General features: G+C 36.1%; 1 protein-coding gene across 4 annotated transcripts in view; it reads left to right on the top strand.

The window, feature by feature from the left end:
• Positions 1-19,922, top strand: part of EXOC6B (exocyst complex component 6B) — a 477,149-nt gene that overhangs the window by 104,276 nt on the left and 352,951 nt on the right. The gene's annotated exons all lie outside the window — the stretch shown is intronic.

Genomic DNA, 19,922 nt, shown 5'->3' with positions numbered 1-19,922 from the left:
TGCACCAGTGGGGTCCCTTGATCTGGCCGGCGATTGGGGCCAATCAGGACCATCTTGCCCTGTTCCAATTGGGGCCAATCGGGGCCGGCGGGGGGGAGGGACTGCGGGAGGTTGGCTGGCCACTGGAGGTTGGCTGTGGGAGCGCACTGACCACCAGGGGGCAGCTCCTGCATTGAGCATCTACCCCCTGCTGGTCAGTGTGCGTCTTAGCGACCGGTTGACTGGTCGTTCGGTTGGTTAGGTTTTCATATATATATATATGTATGTATGTATATATATTCCCTGACAGCAAAAGCATTTTAGTTATTAGTATTGCTTTTAACAAATTAAGGTCACAGTATTGTTGTGAGTGCTGTCTTCTAGGAAATCCATAAACAGGTGTTCAGAGGAACCCTTTTCTAACCAAACTACATTGCCATCTCCTTTTTCTGAGCTCTGAGGCACAGAGCTATGGGTTTTTTGTTACTCCTTACCTGAGGATATTTTTTCCATTGCTTTTCAGAGAGAAAATGGAAGGGAGGGAAGGGGAAAGTGTGTGTGTGTGTGTGTGTGTGTGTGTGTGAGAGAGAGAGAGAGAGAGAGAGAGAGAGAGAGAGAGAGAGAGACATCGATGTGAGAGAGACACATCGACTGGTTGCTACTGGCTATCTCTTGCATGTGCCTTGGCCAGGGGTGGGGAGCAAATCCACAACCCAGGTACATACCCTTGACCAGGAATTGAACCCATGACCTTTCTGTGCCTGGGGTGATGCTCTACCCACAGAGCAACACAGCCAGGGCATAGAGCTAGGTTTTAATTATCCAAACTTATGTGGCTAACATTTTATATATTTGGTTAAAAGTATAGATTTGCCTTAAGCACAGCCCTCCGTGTTTGACAGATACTTTCATTTGCCACTCAATAGATTATTCTATGTGTAAACACATATTAGAATTTCTTGTCAAGAGATTCATCCACTAAACCCCAGTTGAAAGCCTATATTATATCAGTTTTTATGCTTGCAATTCAAAGACTTGTAAGACAAGCTCTCACCTTTAAGAATCTTAGAACCTAATGAGCATGACAGACTAATCAGTGATTATATTATCACACTGTGGTGGAGGTGTGCATGTAGGGTTTTGTGTGTGCAAAGAAGCATCTGTGTCACACTGAGATAAATTTGGAGGGTGAATATGGGTTTGGTAAATGATTGAGGATGAATTCCTCTTCTAGGCAAAGAGGGTACTGTTTCAGGGATTGAAGATTTGTATTGAAAGAAGTACAGGTAGTTCATTGAAGCCTCAGTGAAGGGTATATTTGTGGAAATTCGTTGAGAGATAAGAGCAAAGAGGTATGCTGTAACTAATCATGATGGGTTTTATATAATAAATGAAAGGAATTAGAATTTTATTCTTAAAGCTAATGTTGAAGGTTAATGTCTCAGTGTTGTGTGTATCAAGAGTCATGGGTGCAGCCTTTCCCTGATAGCAGTCGGACAATCAGTTAAGGGACAGCCAGCCTGGAGGAAGATAACAAACTTGAAGCTAAAAATGAAAAACCATGACTTTTCCATTGTGTTTTGTTTCCCCCTCCCCCTCCCCCTCCCCCCTATAATTGGCATGGTCTAAGAGAGTGGTAGGATGAAAGGGGAAGGGAATATGGGTGATATTTGGAAAGGAATATTAACAACAATAATTTGAGTGCTTCTTATTTGTCAGATACTATTCTAATAAGTGCTTTACATGAATAATCATTTTATTGTTTATAACAAATTGAGGTAGTACTATATTGTCCCTATTTTACAAGTGAGGAAATGAGGCAAAGAGAGGTTAAAAAATGTAATGTGCCCAAGGTCACATAGGTAGTGATGGGCAGAGCTAGGATTTGAACCGAGGCAGAAATACTCCACAGCACATGATTTTTATTTACTTATCTTTTTGAAAGAATTTCAGACCTAAAGAAAACTTGCAAAAATAGTACAAACAAGTCCATATATACTTTATCCAGATTGCTCAGCAATTAAGATTTTACCATATTTGCTTTATTCTCTCTGTACATATAATTATACATATTATTTTTTTCCAAATGATTTTAGAGTTATGTAGGCATAATGCCCCCTTTAAAAAAATGCATTATCTTATATAATCACACGAGAGGCCCGGTGCACGACAATCGTGCACTGGGGGTTGAGGGGGGGAGGGAGGGGAATCCCTCAGCCTGGCCTGCGCCCGCTCACAGTCCAGGACCCCTGGGGGGATCAGTTCATTTACAACTTTAGATCAGTGAGGTCCCATGGGTTTACTAGTTCTTTAATGTCAGAAATGTTATTCTTTCTCCCAAACGTCCTTCTCTCATTGTAAATAAACTCTCCCAAATAAGCAATCTTGATAGATTACAACTAAATTCTTTGTTTATATAAAAAATTATTTTTAGAACTATTTAAGTACTTAATCTGGGTCCCATAAACTGTAGGTCTTGGAGGTTCAGTAACTGTCTAAAATTATGTGCAATATTATATGTATTTGCAAGTACTTCTGGGTAGAGAGTTCATACCTTTTATTATGGTTTATAATAGTTGATAGCCCAGAATAAGTTTGAGAATTACCCTGTTAGTTAACTTCTAGAGGAAAGAGATTACATCTTGAGGTATTTCTTTGTGTCTTATGAAATCCTAGTAGGCAGTTAGTTAATGAAGTGCAGTTATTTATTACTCACATTGCACACCAATTTGATGTGTGCACTTGCACATGTTAGTATATCTATCTTCCTAATGTAAGTAGACTGCTTTTGTGTATGTTTTAGCTATTAGTTTGCTCCAGTTTCTTAATAAGCAACATTATCTCCTTCCCATTGCCAACACTTCCAGGGAGCCAGTGCCTATCCAGCCACTCTGTTTCACTACTGGACAGTGAAATTAGATTGTTCACTAGTGGCAGCAGCATTTATAGGCATTAAAACAGGAATTGGTAATTGTGTTACAGATGTTCAGCAAGCCACATTTCATGACCAGCTTTGTAAAAAAAAATTGAAAGTGTGAACAGCTGTTGGTGCATTGCATTTGCATTTCTGAAATTTCAAGTGAAAATTAAACATTAGCAGCTGCAGATAGATTCCTGCAATTGACCTAGTGCCTCAGGGTAAGCAATACATTGATGTCTATGGGCTGTCAGGGTCCTAGTGAGAACTGTGGGGAGAGGGAGACTTTAAGAGATGAAAATAGATTTGTTATTCTTTTAAATTTTTGTTCTTCTTTTTAAAATCTAGATAGTTTTACCTGAATCTAGCAATTCCTGTAGTTACGGAAGGATCTTTTGACATAGGAATTCTAGTGGTTGGTTGTCCTTAGACCATGCATGCCTTAAAAAATATTAAAGTATTCCTCCCATGGATTGCCCATCTTCTTTTATTTTGTCTATTCTGAATTGTATGTCTTAATGAGATTTTAATTCTGCCTTTGAATGTGTTTGGGTTTCTTCCTCTGTCTTCACTTAAAGCACTATTGGGGAACTCTCTTATGAGATCCAAATGCTTGAGGGCAGAATTAAACGTTATTGATGAAATTACTTTAAGCCCAGTTCTCAGAACATGTATTAGTAAAATACTTTTTTCTCTCTAGGAGTTTTGAAGTAAACTGTCAAGGAATATACTACTGGTTGACTTGCTGGCCCACTGAAACTCAATTTCTAATGTTTTGGAGAGGGTCTAAATAAAGTATTAAACAGGATTAAAAGTGTGAAGAGTAGACTTGAAGGTGTTGAGTGCCTGAAGCTACAGAAGAAAGAGTTGAGGAGGAGCTGAATATGATCAGTCCTTACTGTTTTGAGCAACTATCCTATATAATAAAAGCCTAGTATGCTAAGTGTCCAGTTGTCCAGTTAATCAATCAAAGCATAATATGCTAATGATATGCTAAGGCAGCTCAACCACTCACTATGACATGCACTGACCACCAGGAGGCAGATGCTCCGACCGGTAGGTTAGCTTGCTGCTGGGGTCTGGCCAATCAGGACTGAGTGAGGCGGGCCGGATACGCTCTGGAGACCTCCTGCGGTCTCTCCCCAGCTGGCCAACCTCCTGTGTCCCTCCTCGGCCCCGATTGTGCACCGGTGGGGTCCCTTGGCCTGGCCTGCGCCCTCTCGCAATCCGGGACCCCTAGGGGGATGTCAGAGAGCTGGTTTCGGCCTGACCCACAGGCCAGGCCGAGGGACCTCACTGGTGCACGAATTCATGCCCCGGCCTCTAGTTTCTTATAAGTTTGAAGGCACTAAGCTATCTTTTACTGCCCTGCATTTATTCTCACACCTGTTGTGCTATGGGAAGGAAGGCTTAGGGTTTATGGTCTGCCAGCTGAGAATCAAGGTAGAGATTAGGGCTGTATGGATTCTGAAACACAATATATCCCAGGAGTTAATAGATTTTTGGTCTACTCATTTAAAATAAAATAAATCATTATTGTTTAAAGTATTACATTTGTCCCTCCCCCCCATTGCTCTATCATCCCTTTCTCCCCCAAACCTTCACCATCCACTGTCTGTGTCCTTGTGGTCTACTCATCTTAATAAGAAAGGCAAATTAATGTTTTGTCTGGAATGGCTTTATTTAGAAAGAAAGACCTTGAAGACCTTTTAGTCCAAGATTCTGTGTATTTAGACATTCTGGTACTAAGACTTACTGGTACGTATGATAAGAATAATGTCATTTCAATTTTTCTTGTATCTGGTACATTTGGTTTCCAGAGCATTAGATGTGTCATAAGGTGGGTTAACCCAGAACTACATTAAAAAAAAATTCCTTCCTTGTTCTGGAACCAAGATAGTTATGCAGTCAGTGGTAGTATCTTCTTCAGCTGCCTAGGAGGTAGGAAAATCTTGTGATCCCAGTCATTTCTCAAGAGTACAGTTGACATCTAAATAGATAGGGATGATTTTTTCTTGCCTTCTTTTAGTTAGAGGTATTGCCTCTGTTTTGGAAATAGAACTTGGTGGCTCCCCCTCCATTCTCAACCACTAGACCTGTTAATCTTATTGAAGACTTCAGATTTTATATGCAGTCTGTGCAGGTAGCCAGATGCCATATGCTGTTAATTTCTGATTCCATGAAGGCCAGACCATACAGCTGGAAATGATTGAAAGGAAAAGCACGTTCTTTTGTTTAACAAGACAAAGCCTATTGTGTACTCTGCTTCTGATGCTTAAAAGATTTTTTTTTAACTGCATACTATGTAGGGCTAAAAGTTTTGAACTCTTCACTTCAGAAATTACTTTTCCAGACAAAAGAGCAAAACAATGTTTATTTAAATTGTTCTCTGGAACATGACTGATAGTGTTTACAACATTTCTATGACATTTTGATCCAGTGGGGAGTACTTGGAGAGGTATTTAAAGTGCTTTTCACTAAATCAGATGCTTTGTAGTGTTTGAACCTTTTTAAAAAATCATTTGAGAAGTTGAGTTGAGAGAAAGAAAATGGCCAGGGCACTCTCTAAAGACTCAGAATGACTTGTCATAAGCAAAACAGATTTTTTCCCCCCTCAAAAATTGAAAACCTACTTAAAAACACACACAACTAGAATGAGTTGTATACATATTGGTTTAGAGCTTTGTCTATTCATGTTGGCCTTTTTATCAGGGCCGTTTTCCAGGTTCTACCTTCTATTGAGTGAGAATTTCTTTGGAAAAAGCCACTGAGGTGTGTGTGTGTGTGTGTGTGTGTGTGTGTGTGTGTGTGTGTGTGTTTAAGTTCTACCACACACAAAGTTATAGCTTTATTCAGGTACTAGGGACATATTAGTAGAACAGAGGAAAACACCACATAAGTGTTTGTATTGATCCAAAGATAGAGTATTTATAGAAAAATTTGTATTTTGTGCATTGTTTTTTCTAATCCTGATGTTTGACATTTTATTTCAAGGCATTTAACTGCTTGAAACTACCTCAGGGGATCTGATGAACCATAAGCAATTAACTCAGTTTGCAGTCAGTTACTTAAAGAAAATCCTAGTTTTAATGTTGGATTTTAAAAAGGAGATTCTGTGTAAAACATCAGACTAATAGATGCTTAAATGCTGTCTTTAAACTGGGAAAGATCTTGTTTAGTCTTTAATATATTTTTAATCATCTCTGCTTTCCTTCCCTGTTAGGCTTACATAATATTCAACATTAGCCATATACCTCTCTAGGTAACTTCAACAAAGCCCAGGAAATGACTCAGCTTGAGTCATATGCTCAATCTTAAACTAAGACCACAAGAATGGGGTACTCTGGCTAGCCGGAATTGTGTGGGCATCCCTGTGATGGGGAAGGCAGAGATGACAATAACATCATTTATCCAATAAATACCAAAACCCTACACTCCAGATCAGTTGAATCTGAATTACTGAGGATGGGCCTGGGCATTTATATATTTTCCCATCACAATTGATTCGAGTATGTATTCAAGCTTGATAAGTACTGATGCAGGCCTTGAGAGTTAGTGTAAAGGTTTACTTTTCACTGAGAAGGAAACCACTGGTGGGTTTTAGTCCCTTCAGAGATCTAAGAATATATGGCTTTTTAAAAATTCTTTGGATACATTGCTGTCACTGCTATGTGGAATATAGACAAAGAAAGTGTAAGTGTGAATAAAAAGACTAGGTAGTAGGGAATTTTAACAATACACGCATGAGAAGATTGTGAATTAGACTAGGCATTGAGGTGGAGATGTTGAGAAAGATTATATTCTGGATTTAGTATATTTTGGGTATAGGACCAATAGGTGGATTGATTGGATTGTAGGATAAAGTGATATCAAGAATGACCTTTAAGGCTTTGGTTTGAATGGTTGAAAGAATGGAATTACTCTTTACCAAGGTGAAGAATGTGGGTGGAGTGGGTTTTGGTAGAGGAGGAGAAGCTGGGAGAGGCAGTCAGGACTTTGATTTTGAGATGCCTATAAGACATCCAAGTAGAGATGTTTAGAGTAATGATTGCATTTATGAATTGGGGATTCAGGGAAGAGGCCTAAGCTGGTCATATAATTTTGAGACTCATCATAGAATCAGTCACCTCAAGAATAGTGTAGATAAAGAAGAGGTCCAAGGACTGAGCACAGGAACCTTTCCAAGATTTAGAGGATGAAAAAAGGAGGTGTAGTCACCAAAACAGATTAAGAATATCATTCAGTAAAGAAACAGAAGCCCCTCTGGTGTGGCTCAGTGATTGAGTGTGACCTTTGAACCAGGAGGTCACGGTGAGATTCTAGGTTGTGGGCTCAATCCCCAGTGGTGGGCGTGCAGGAGGCAGCCAATCAATGATTCTCTCTCATCATTGATGTTTCTATCTCTCTCTCTCTCCCTCTCCCTTCCTCTCTGAAATCAATAAAAACGTTAAAGAATACAAAACAAAAAGAAACAGGAAAGCTAAAAGAGAGAAGTGTTCCAGGTTCTTCCATAATGAAGGTTTTCAGTGTGAGGGGAGAGCAAGTTCCTGAAAAGAAAGATTGTTGGGCAAATAGTGTCATATTACAAAGGGTCTTAAATGCCATTTTGAAGAATTTGTTTGTTTGGTTTTTTTCCCCCTGTCAGCTCTATGAAATATTTAGGAACAGAAGAGGGGCATGGCAAGTTTGTGTTTTAGGCAGACTTACTGGTAAGTAGTGTGATGATAGCCAGATTAAACAAAAAGGGATCTAATTGAGAGACTATTGTAGAATTTCATGGGAGATATGGTATAGATTAATGTACTGGTTCAACCCTGTCGGACCTAATGCTGCCGTTTTGTAAGGAATATTTTGTAATGCCCTCTTTACAATCCTGAAATAAAATTCGTAGATAATAAAATCTACCTATATACATAATTCAAAAACAAATATAATACCCTTAACTGTAATATAAAGGAGAAATAAATTGAAAGTTATTTACAGGAAATATTATTATAACATAAAATCTGTATTATGAAAAAACTTATTGACTTGGAAAATATTGTGATTACAACCCATTCTGATGTTCGTGAATGAATTAGAAACAGGCTGCAGTTTGTTTTTAAAATTATTTTTAATAGTGTCTTTTACACAGCAACAGTTTTTAATATCAATGAAGTTCAGTTTTATTAGAATAAAAAAAGAGGATTATGATTTTAGTGTCATGTCTAAGAACTCTTTGCCTAATCCTAAGCATGAAGAGTTTCTTCTATAAATCTTTTATAGTTTTAGGTTTTGCAATTAGGACTGTGATCATTTTCAGTTAATTTTTGTATAAGGTATAAGATTAAGTTCAAAGTCTATTGTTGTTTGTGTATGGATGTCCAGTTGTTCCAACACTATTCAATGAAAAGACTTTTTCTTTTTTGCCATTGAATTGTTTTTGCAACTTTAAAGTCAAATGGCCTTAATTGTGTGAGCATATTTCTGTCATTTTTGTTTCATTGATGTGTGTATCTGTCCCTTCACCAATAACACACTGTCTTGGTTACTGTCACTTTAAAGTAAGTCTTAAAATCTGGTATTATAATTCCTTCCACTTGATTTTTCTTTTTCCAAATTTAAACAAATTCTAGTTCCTTTGCCTTTCCCTGTATATTTTAGAACCAGCTTTTCTATATCTATAAAAATATCCTGCTGAGATTTTATTTGTTTCCCCTCTGAGATTTCAATTGTAATTCACGGAATTTGGTTTATTTTGGGGAGAATTGAATCTTTATTTTGTTGGGTCTTCTAATCCATGAATATGGTGTGTCTCCATTTAATTGGTTTCTTCTATTAGCATTTTGTAGTTTTTCAGTATATGGATCTTATATATGTTTTGTCAGATTTATAGCAATTATTTCAAATTTCTTTTAAACTTTATAAATGATATTAGATTTTTTGTTTTCCAATTGTTTATTGATAAGAAATGCAGTTGATATTTGTGTGTTGATCTTATATTCTGCAAGCTTGCCAAACTCACTTATTTGTTGTAGAAGTTTTTATTGTTGTTGTTGTATCTTTAGATTCTTGGTATGTTCTAGGTAGATAATCATGTCAACAGTGAATAGTGACAGTTTTAACTTTTTATTTCTGATCTGTATGCTTTTAATTTCTCATTTTCAGCTTATTGTATTGACTAGTTACTTTTCAGCTCCCTGGGGCTTTAACAACTTAAAAAAAAAAAAATCCTGCCCTAACTGGTTTAGCTCAGTGGATAGAGCGTCGGCCTGCGGACTGAAAGGTTCCAGGTTTGATTCCAGTCAAGGGCATGTACCTTGGTTGCGGGCATATCCCCAGTAGGAGGTGTGCAGGAAGCAGCTGATCGATGTTTCTCACTCATCAATGTTTCTAACTCTCTAGTCCTCTCTCTTTCTCTCTGTAAAAAAATCAATGAAATATATTTTTTTAAAAAATCCTTTGGCTAGAAAGCTGGGGCTTTTGTTACTCTACTTTGCTGTGGACTTACCAACTGCCTCCTTATCTTGAGCTGGACGGGGGAGGACAGAGAAAGAAACAAGCCCTGGGGTTTGGCCCTACCCTCTTAGAACCACAGCTCCACTGTATGGAAGGAGAGGATCCTCTCAGAGCTTCAACTCTTATGGGTGCTCATTAATGAACAGTGCCACTATTGATTGGAGATTATAGGCTGTGGTGGGATGGAGAAGAGAGGGAAAAAAAAGGGGAGATGTTTACGTAGTCTCTGAGTATTAGATTTTCCCTTTCCTGCTCCTTGAGCCAAAACCAGAGAGCTGGTTCGGGAGCTTTATTGCCCACCTCCTCATTTCTGGTATGTTGTGTTCAGGATAAGAGATACCAGAAGAGAAAAAAAAGGTAAATTTACTGTCAGTTTGGTGGTACTTCAAATTCTGGTCTTCTTCCCCATTCAGCCTGCTATTATTTATTTTTCAAAGTCCTCAAGTAAGATAATCCATGCCTTCTGTTCAGGGTGTATAGATATATTCAGTGGAAGAAATAGGTTTGAGTATACTTACTTCGTTTACCTGGAATTGGGCTCCATGAATGGAACTTTATAGAGACTGAGCTAAACCATCTCTCTTCTGTGAATTGGACAGATACATGCAAAAATATGAAAGTAGACCACCAACTTACACCATACACAAAAATAAGTTCAAAATGGATAAAAAGACTTAAACATAAGATGGGAAACCATAAAAATTTTAGAAGAATCACAGGCAGCAAAATATCAGACATATCTTGTAGCAATATTTTTACCAACACATCTCCTAGACAATGGAAACTAAGGAGAAAATAAACAAGTGGGAGTACATAAAAATAATAAGCTTCTGCACTGCAAAAGAAACCATCAACAAAATAACAAGAGAGCCCACTGCATGGGAGGACATATTTGCCAATGCTACATCTGGTAAGGATTTAATCTTCAACATTTATTGGGAACTCATACAACTTAACAGAAGGAAAATTAACAATCCAATAAAAAAATGGGCAAAGGACCTATATAGATACTTCTTGAAAGTGGACATACAGAAGGCCAAGAGACATATGAAAAAATGTTCAAAGTCACTAATCATCTGAGAGATGCAAATCAACACAACAATGGGGTACCATCTTACACCTGTCAGAATTGCTATCATCAACAAATCAACAAACAGACAAGTGCTGGCGAGGATGTGGAGAAAAAGGAACCCTCGTGCAGTGCTGGTGGGAATGCAGACTGGTGCAGCCATTGTGGAAAACAGTATGGAGTTTCCTAAAAAAATTAAAATTGGAACTCCCAATTTGACCCAGTAATCCCACTTTTAGGAATATATCCCAAGAAATCAGAAACACCAATCAGAAAGCATATATGCACCCCTATATTCATAGCAGCACAATTTATCATAGCTAAGATTTGGAAGCAGCCCAAGTGCCATCAGCAGATAAGTGGATTAAAAAACCATGGTACATCTGCACAATGGAATACTACGCTGCTGTAAAAAAGAAAGAACTCTTACCATTTGCAACAGCATGGATGGAACTGGAGAGTATTATGCTAAGCGGAATAAGCCCATCGGAAGAAGAGAAATATCACATGATCTCACTCATTTGTGGAATATAATAAACAACATAAACTGATGAACAAAAATAGATACAGAGACATAGAAGCATCGAACATACCAACAAACCTCAAAGAGAAGGCAGGGAAGAGTGGAAGGGGGGTGTAAGAGGTCAACCAAAGGACTTGTATGCATGCATGTAAGCATAACCAATGGACATAGATAGTAGGTGGGTGAGGGCATGTGCTGGGGGATGAGAGTGGGTGAGGAGAGGTCAATGGGGGAAAAAGGAGATATATGTAACACTTTTTGAACAATAAAGAATTTAAATCAGAAAAAAAGAATGAGCTTGTGATGTTGCCACAGTTATAACTGAAAAATTCTGTGATTGTACAATTATAGGCAAATGCACTGATGGAGACAAAGTTGTTACTAAATCATGATAACATTTGTACACTGTTCCTGAAGGGAATTCCAAGGTTACAGTAGATAATTCTTTATCTGTGTCATCAGAAAGCTCCATTTCTATAATTTTTTAATTAAAGGGAATTTTTAAAAAGCTAGTTTTCCTAAGGCTAAGAAAGGAAAGTGTTTTCTGAATACTAGTATACAAATGTCACAGGAAATATGTGCAATAAATATTTATTGTTAACTGTACTCAAGGTAATTAAATAATTACAGGCTTTATTTCTTTCAGTTTTTTTATTAGGTAAATCAGAGTTTTAAAGAATTAGGATGGGCCCTGGCCGAGTAGTTCAAATGGTTAGGGTGTTGTCACTGTACACCAAGGTTTGGGGTTTGATCCTTGGTCAGGCTACATATAAGAAGCAACCAATAAATGCATGAATAAGTGGAACAACAACTAATTCTCTCTCTCTCTCTGTCTCTCTCTTTCTCTCTCTCTCTCTTTCTCTCATCAATCAATAAAAAGAATTAGGATGGTATGTACTGCCTATCTGCAGACTGAATTTTAATAATCAGTTTCATTCTTACTCTAAAAAAAGTTTACAAAAAGGAGAGAGTAAGATACAGTAGTAAAGGAAACTTGTACCAGTTTATGCTGTGATTCCTTATTTTGAATTTTTTCCAAACTGATCAACATGGGATAGATCTTTTGCTGTTTTCAAATTGCCTAACCTTTTTGTAAGCTAAGGCCTTTTAGAATTTAACATTACAAATACCTTAGGTTCATTGGCATATGCAGAACAAATGTGAATCAAACACAAAAATGATTCTTTCAAGAATTTTTTTTATTGATGTGGTAGCAATATCTACACTGTTTACAATAGCGAGCTAAATGGGATTTTGGGTATGCTGAGAAGCTGACAGCTTGTGGGTCCTAAACAAAATAATGTCTTTTGTGGGATAAAAGAAGAAGAGATGTGTTCTTGAAATGATTATTTATAAATTATTTGAAATCTTGTTCTGCTTCCAACTTAGGAGGCATTTGCCAGCACTGTGGTCACTGCACTAGTGAAATTTTGGATTCAAGAAAAACCTCACAGAAGTCTGTTTGCATTTGAATAACAAGATAAAGAACCCAATATAGGCTTGGGAAAAGAATATATAGTTTTGCACAATTCTTTCACTTTCTTTCTTATGGTAAAGTAATTAGTAATTGGAATAAAAAATGTGGAAATTCAGTGAAAAGTGTGGAAAGGATTTTGCTTGTTGTTATGCAATGTATAGCAGTTCACTTGATTGAAGGACAGAGATCCCTATGGAGAGATATTTGCTCTTGTGTGATTTTATTTTCTTCAGAGGGAGGATAATATCCCATTTTAGGTTTGGTTTTTTTTTTTTGGAATTTGGGATATAGTCAAAAGTCTGAATTATTTTTATATTGTATATTTTCCAGTTTGTTTATTAATTAAAAAATATTTTTATTGATTTCAGAGAGGAAGGGAGAGGGAGAGAGAGAGATAAAAACATCAGTGATGAGAGAGAATCATTGATCAGCTGCCTTCTGCATGCCTCCTACTGGGGACCAAGCCTGCAACCAGGGCATGTTTCTTTCTTTCTTTTTTTTTTTTTTAAAATATATATTTTATTGATTTTTTTTTTTTTTTACAGAGTGGAAGGAAGAGGGATAGAGAATTAGAAACATCAAAGAGAGAGAAACCTCAATCAGCTGCCTCCTGCACACCCCCTACTGGGGATGTGCCCACAACCCAGGTACATGCCCTTGACCGGAATCGAACCCGGGACCCTTCAGTCCGTAGGCCGATGCTCTATCCACTGAGCCAAACCAGTTAGGGAAGGGCATGTTTCTTGACTGAGAATCTAACCGTGACCTCCTGGATCATAGGTGGATGCTCAACCACTGAGCCACACCGGCTGGGCAGTTTGTTTATTAATTTATTGTATGTTTCTGCCTACTTCCAAAAATAATTTGAAATACTCTGGGAAGAGACATAGAACTACAAATACTGAGGATAAACAAACAGTAACATAGTAATGATAATGATGGTGAATTGCAGACAAAACTAAAAGGAAGAGTAAATAATTGTACCAGGAAATTGATCTACAGAAAGTTATTCTATTTCTATATATAATCTTACTCTGAATTTTTCTATCAGCCAAGCTTTAAAAAGACAAACATTGATTGCATAAATTTTATCATTATCTGATAAAAAGAATATAACTTTCCCCCTGGCAGTTTCTAAGAGAATGCGAAGCACAGAACTTAAAAAAAAAAATAAGTAAAACCAATAAAACTTTCAATTATTGGGGAGAAGGGGGTTGCACAATAACTATTTTCACCAAAGGTTATCCATTTATGTCTATTAAATTTTATAGGCCAAGATATCAGAAAATAGATAAATTTCAAGTTGGGAGCCTTTGCAAAATATCTTAGACATGGTTAACTAAGTTCAATATTATTAAATTAGAAAAGCACTTTCTACATAAAAATGAAATTTTCAATTTTGGACATCATGCTTTCAGCAATTACTTGAATCTGTTATATATTGCAGTGCTCATTTTAGGTTTTGGATGCTGAAATTTCTCCATGTTGGGCTCTTATTTTGATTAGTTTTGTGTTTGACTGATGAATGCATCTTTGATACTTTTTCAGTAACTTTGCATGGGATGGAATTTACATGGATGAAAATCTTATGGAACTATTGTGTATCTGAAGACTTTTTTCCTCCTCTAACAAATAACTGTTGAATAGAGAATTCTTGTGTCACATGTCCATCCCCCCCAGAATATATTTATTTTCCTCCATCATCTTCTTACATTTATGATAAAAGTCTTTTATATCTGCTTAATTGTTCTTTTTAGATTGTCTTTTTTTTTGATTTTTTTTTTTTGCTAAAAGTATTACAAAGGGTATTACATAAGTGCCCTTTTTATCCCCCCCACCCTTGACAAACCCCTGCCCTCCCTTACCCCCCAGTGTCTTATTTTAGATTGTCTTTTAAAAAATCTATAAAGAATTTAAAAACATTGATAGTTTTGAATAAGTTAGCATATAGTTATTCATAATATGTACTTGTAATTTTTATTGACTTTGATATTTTCAAACTAATGAGCTAAGTGATCATAGTTATAATTATTTCTGCATAAATGTCTGATCCTAGCAGTGCTTTGTGTAGTGTGGTTACTAAAATCTGTTTGTTTAATTGAATCATTAATCTAATAATTCTGGACACTGAGTGTGTGTTGCATGTCAATAAGAAAACTACATATGTTTTCCTGAGGAAAATTATTAGTTGAAGTATGGGTAATTTGTGAAACCTGTAGCAGTAGGATTTATACTTAGACTTGGTTCTACATGTGCTACCAATGTTCAAAAGATAAATTATTTGTAAGAAGAGTGGATTAATTTATTATTCTATTTATAGTGTTTGTTTTCAATCAATATCACTGTCTTTTTCTTGAAAAGTGTTTATGGTAGTTCATATAGAGTCAAACCTAAGAAAACAAGTTCAGCCTGTTTTCTGCTTAATTAAACTATAAAAATCATACAGCCACTAACTTGTTGAGAGAATTTTGTGGCTGGAACATTGTGGCAATCTTGATGTGTGGGTGATAACAGCTGTTGGGCATTATATTCAGGGGCTTTGAGTTTAAAATAATCCTGGCATAAAGTTGTGTGGTCAAGAAAGGCAAAAAGTGAGAGAAAGAGAAAATGAAATTACCTGCCCTCTGTGTTCAGCATGTAAACATTTAATGCATTCAGAAAGGGTAAAAGGACATTTAGCTGTTTAATTTACATCTCTGGAGAAGCCTAAATAACAAGACAAAATCAGACTTAGATTTTCTCCCTTTTCTAGTTTCTCCCTTTTCCCAAGCTGTGTGAATTTCCTTTGGGTTTTTCTTGGTTAACCTAGTTGAACAGAAATGTGAGAGAAACGAGGAAACTTACCTCAGGATTCGATATATACCCCTTTTGTGAATAAGATAAGACTTGCTGGAAGACAGTTGTTAAAGACTTCTATGTATATTGAAAGCTGTAAGAAAATCTAATGTCTAAAAGTGTGTCTTTTAAAATTAAATGCAAGATGTTGTGCAATGGTATGTTATCAAAGAACTATAATGCCTTTCCCCCCCCAGATTTTAAACCACTTTCACTAGCCCCATAGCCCTTTTGATGTTATTAATACTTAGGTTTAATTTAGATCCATTTCTAACAATGTTTTAATCATTGCTTACTAGAGGCCTGATGCACAAAGATTTGTGCAAGAATGGGCCTTCCTTCCCCTGGCTGCCGGCACCACCTTCGCTCCAGCCGGAGCCACCTTTCCGCCTTCCCACGCTGCCCAGAGGCCCAGAGTGGCTGGGGCCCGTGCGGAATGCCTGCGTCGTTGCCATGGTGACAATGCAAGCGTCCTCCCCCGCCCCCAGCCACTCAGCACCTGCGTATGCAAATTAACTCACCATCTTTGTTGGGTTAATTTGCATGCTCACTCCTGATTGGCTGGTGGGCATCACGAAGGTATGGTCAATTTGCATCTTTCTCTTTTATTAGTGTAGATGGAAGCTTGGTATATCCCATTGAAGCATATATATGTGAGGATGTATATTTGATAAAATCTGTTAAATTTTTGTCTCAAATGTTAGATACCAAATCAATAACTACTCAACCAATATTATTTCCTTCTTTGTGTATTCAGGATTAGGGAATGAAAGTAGATGATTTTAAAAAAAAATATATTTTATTGATTTTTTACAGAGAGGAAGGGAGAGGGCTAGAGAATTAGAAACATTGATGAGAGAGAAACATCGATCAGCTGCCTCCTGCACACCCCCTACTGGGGATGTGCCCGCAACCAAGGTACATGCCCTTGACTGGAATCGAACCCGGGACTCTTCAGTCCGCAGGCCGACGCTCTATCCACTGAGCCAAACTGGTCAGGGCAAAAGTAGATGATTTTTAAAGTCTCTTTCAATTCAATGTCTGTTCAAAGACATTGGTCTAGCATATTGCTTTCTAGTAAAATGCAGAATGATTATAAAAGTAATTTTTCCTTTTATGCATAGAATTATATATATGGAATATTTTATAACTATATATTATATATACATAATATTTGTATATATACACATGTATATATGTAAATAAGCTGTATGTATGCATGTATATGTTTGTTGTATGTGTATATATGTATATATACATAATAGCTTATTTTAATGGATTTTTTTTTTCTCAGACAGCTAAGTAATAGAGACTGTAATTAGGTTGTTTAGTACCAACAAAAAGAAAATTTCTATCATTAGGTCATTGTTGATAGTTGCAAAGTTTTACTTGGTTAATCAGGAAAAATTATAGTAAGAGTACCTTTTCTTTAGATACTGTTATTGGCTAGAAAAGGCAGCATTATTTTGGTGAATTATTTGAATTTTTATTTAAGCCACTATGACAGACTTTTTGATGTGGTTTGCACTGTGGTAATGAAATCTGTTGAAAAGTAAGGATTTGTGAGTCTTCATCAGCTTTTCCTATCCATAAAGTGGTTAACATTTCCCTTAGTTTTCTAGCTTTAATATTTTGCAGAATAAGGGTACCGAGGAATTGGTAATGGTTCTGCAGTTGTTGGGTAGTTTTGGATTGACCTGAGTAAATGGCATATGAAATTATAGTTAAGAGGCGGGGAGCTGTATCACTGATAATAGAATTTGGATTTAATACAAAGTCCAGCAAACTAGAAAGATGTAGATAAAAACTTGGTATTGATTAGAGAAAATAATGTGTATAGGCCATAAAGAAGATACAAATTCATTGGTTTATTAAAAGATGATTTCATTATAACTAAGTAGGGTTTATTATGGAATACAAATCTTTAATATTATAGAATAACACAATGTACTCTTTATTATTATCACCATTCAAAATTTAATAGAAATTCAATCAGTGGAATAAAAGAAGAATGTGAAATGAGTTGTGGAAAAAATAAAGAGAAGCAGACTTACTTTAAGTGCAATGTAAGCCGTTTATTGGGGTAAGCCTAAGAAAATCAATTGGAAACTGATTTTAACTAATAAGAGAGATTTAGTGACTAGCTACAAAGATATAAAACAATTATTTACCATGTGCAAGAAATAACAAGTAGAAATATAAAATGGCAAAAAGATCCTATATACAAGAGCACTGACAACAACTTACACATACACTAACACATGTATATTTCCTAAGAATAAATAAAATACAATTAAACAATTAAGTTAAATTAACAAACTCACAAAGAAGATGCAGCATCTATGTGAAGAAGAAAACAAAATATTATTATTAAGGAACATCAAATAAAACTTTAATAAATGAAGAGACCATATTGATGGGTAGAAAATCATAAATTTAACATAGTTATATTGAATATCACAGTGAAATGGGATTCTTTTGGATAAAATTGAAAAAATGATCCCAGAATTTACTTGCTGTAGTAACTACAGCCATATTACCATGAATAATGGTGTGTGGCTTTTGTGGTATGCATTTGTGATTTGTTGTGAACATATGGAAATATATAAAGCTATAACATACAGTAATGACAGACAAAGCAATAGATTAGAATAGAAAATACCTAAACAAACCATACATGATATAGGTGACATTTTAAATCACTTTGAAGACCAAAGGGTTTAGTGTGGCACACAAACACTACAGGTGGGTTAAAGAGGTAAATGTAAAAAACCATCAAAGTGCTAGACAATATAATTAACTCTATTAATCGTTGACTTCTAAACATGATACCAGAAGAAGTATAACAATACCTGGGAAAAGTTTGATTCTTAGAAAATACTCTCCACCATTTCGTGAGGAAAAAGAATTTGGTTGATTCTACAGCAGAATTTAAATTCAATATATGGGGGTGGAAAATCTAATGATGGCCAATAAATCCTAGAAATATTTATTGAGGCAATGGAAAGTGCCAATTTTTGTTTTAATTTGTAAAAAACCTTGGAGATGGAGAAGTATTGTAAAGAAAATAGGTAAAGGTGATTTCTGATGTTTATTTTGTCAATCAGTAAAATACAGATAATTATAGGACCTCAGACACTATGGGGATTTAAAACTAAAATTTCTTATCCTAGCAATCCCACTTCTAGGCATCTATCTGAAGAAACCCAAAACACTAATTTGAAAGCTATATGGCAGCATTTTTTTACAATTAGATATACTAGTAGAAACAACCCGTGTCCATTGATAGATGATTGGATAAAGATGTGGTATATTATTACAATGGAATATTACTTGGCCATAAAAAAGAATGAAAACTTACCATTTGCTGCAACCTAGATAGACTTAGAGGGTATTTTGCTGAGTGAATTAAGTCAGAGAAAGACAAATACTATATGATTTCACTTATATGTGGAATCCAAAAAACAAAATAAGTAACTAAAACAGAAACAAATGCATAGGTACGGAGAACAAACTGATGGTTGCCAGATGGGAAGGGAGTTGGGTCGCTGGTAAAAAAGGTGAAGGGATTAAGAAGTACAAATTGGTAGTTACAAAATAGTCATGGGGATGTAAAGTACAGCATTGATAATATAGTTATTAATGATGTAATAACTATGCATGGTGTCAGGTAGGTACTAGACTTAACAGGGGATCATTTCATTTATAATAATAAAAGCATAATATGCTAATTAGACTGGAGGTCCTTCCAGACGATCTTCCGGACAAAGCCGTGGCTGCAGTTTAAGTCCGGGTCCCGGGTGCCAGAGGGAAGCTGGTGCTGGCAGCCAGGGGAAGGAAGGCCTACTCTTGCATGAATTTCATGCATCGGGCCTCTAGTAAACTATATAAATGTCTAACCACTATGCTGTACACCTGAAATGAATATAGCATCGAATATCAGCTGTAAATAAAAAATAAATTAAAAAAATATTCCTCCAAAAGAGCTGTTTAGATTTGAATATTGTTGATGGTAATAGTTTTCTAATTTCTAGGTAAGCTCACCAATTTCCTCTCAAGATTTAAGAAATTTTAGCCCTAATCAATGGAGAAAATACTAATGTCAAAATCTGAGATGTTAATAATCAATATACAAAGAGCTATTTTGGGGTAACATAAGCCTAGCAAGCAATGTTGACTTAAATGAGTGATGTGTATCCTGTATAATCAGTAGAATGCAAGGTTTAACTTTCTCTGCAGCTGCAGGAGACATATTTAATTAATACTGAAGCAATTATCTTGACAAGTAAATCAAACTCAATTAGATCTCAATTAGAACACTAACATTTTCTCAAATATTGTATGGTTGCCAGATGGTTACACTTTTTTCCCCCCCTTCCTTCTTTCTTTTAAAGATTGACTTTTCCTACTACTGTTGTTCATTAGGTATAATTACTGGGTTTTGCTTTCTTATTTGGGGGAGGAAAATTGAAATTTAACATATACCAACATTCTCATACCTGGCAATGTATGGTTTTGTTTTATAGAACTTTGGAAAAGTAGTAAATGTTCTCATTTATAAAATTACTAAGTTTCAAACTAGAGATTATGGATATTTAGGAAGAGATTTTCAGAGGCATTTAAT

The sequence above is a fragment of the Myotis lucifugus genome, unplaced genomic scaffold (genome assembly GCF_000147115.1).
Source record: "Myotis lucifugus unplaced genomic scaffold, Myoluc2.0 scaffold_186, whole genome shotgun sequence".
In the NCBI taxonomy this organism is placed as follows: domain Eukaryota; kingdom Metazoa; phylum Chordata; class Mammalia; order Chiroptera; family Vespertilionidae; genus Myotis; species Myotis lucifugus.
Note: the sequence above shows the minus strand (reverse complement) of the source record. Positions and strands in the feature narration are given on the sequence as shown.